The following is a 1554-nucleotide window of genomic DNA, read 5'->3' on the forward strand; positions in this document are numbered from 1 at the left end:
ACCCCCAGGGAGATGGATTGGCCAAGTGGCAGCATCGATGGACTCAAGCATGCCAACAGTAGTGAGGTTGGCCCAGGATCGGGCAGTGTTTCGTTCTGCTGTGCATAAGGTCGCTATGAGTCGGTACTGATTCGATGGCACCTAACAACAATAACAGGTGATTCTGATGTGCGTCTTGAAGACAACTGTTGTAGGAGACTTTTTGTTGTTAATTTCCATTGAGTCTCTCCTAACTCTTGGTGGCCCCATGCACAACAGCATGAAACGCTGCCCAATCCTGCACTAGTCCATGGCAATTGATACGACTATTGTGATCACAGGTTTTCATAGGCTGATTTTCAGAAATTGATCACCAGGCCTTTTTCCCCCTCTTAGTCTGTGTGATGGTTAATGTTCTATCTCAAGTTGCTATCCATAATTCTCAGTAGTTTGGCATGCAGTATGTAATTACCTCCCATTTGTTATCTGATGCAAGTAGCTGTAAAAGGATACTTTTTATTGTTAAACGTCATCAATTCATGGCAACACTGTATAGGGTTAAGAACCCTGCAAATCTTTGCAGGAGCAGAAAGCCTCATTTTTCTACTGTGTAAAAGGATAATTTAGTGTTGTTAAGTACAGTTGAGTCAGTTCCAAGTCATAGCAACTGGTGAGTTTGAACCACCGACCCTGTGGGTCAAACGGATCCTGTGGTCCAGTGCGTTATCCCACAATGCCTGGTGGATTTGAATCACCAACCTTGGAGTTAGCAGTCTGGAACTTCTCCTACAGCATCACACCAGGACTCCATGTGTATATAAATATCTATGCAAACTTTGTCAGCTTGAAGGTATGCCCCACCCACCAGGGCCATGAACTAACTAATCCCTTCTCAAGTGACAACAGCCATTTCATTTGCATTGTCTATAGTCACATCAATGAGCTTTGGTAGCGTAGTGGTTACGAATCAGGCTGTGAACCTTAAGGTCAGCAGTTCGAAACTACCAGCTGTTCCGTGGGAGAAAGATGAGACTTTCTGCTCCCATAAAGATTTACAGCCTCGGAAAGCCTGTACAGGGTCGCTATGAGTTGGAACCGACTCCAGGGCACATAACTAACCAACCAAAATAGTCACTTCAAAGAAGCCCCCCTGGTAGCACAATGGCATAAGAGCTCAGTTGATAAGCAAAAGGCTGATGGTTGAAACCACCATGGCAGAAAGATGTAGCAATCTGCTTCTGTAAAGACTACAGCATAGGAAACCCTATGGAGCAGTTCTATTCTGTTCTGTAGTGTAGCTATGAGTTGGAATTGGCTCAGTAGTAGTGGGTTTTGCATGGGGTTGCTATGAGTCAACATCAACTTGCCAAGGGTTTGGGTTTTCAGTTTTATAGTCACTTCAATTGCATAGTGTGATGGGGCTTCAAAACGTTTGTGGAAAACAGAATGAAAAGATCATGAAACTTTCCACATACATTTGGAAGCCCCCCACGTTCCATGGGAGAAAGATGAGGCTTTCTGCTCCCATAAAGATTTACAGTCTCGGAAACCCTGTACAGGATCGCTATGAGTCGG

This window comes from Chrysochloris asiatica, unplaced genomic scaffold (assembly GCF_000296735.1).
Source record: "Chrysochloris asiatica unplaced genomic scaffold, ChrAsi1.0 scaffold00042, whole genome shotgun sequence".
In the NCBI taxonomy this organism is placed as follows: Eukaryota; Metazoa; Chordata; class Mammalia; order Afrosoricida; family Chrysochloridae; genus Chrysochloris; species Chrysochloris asiatica.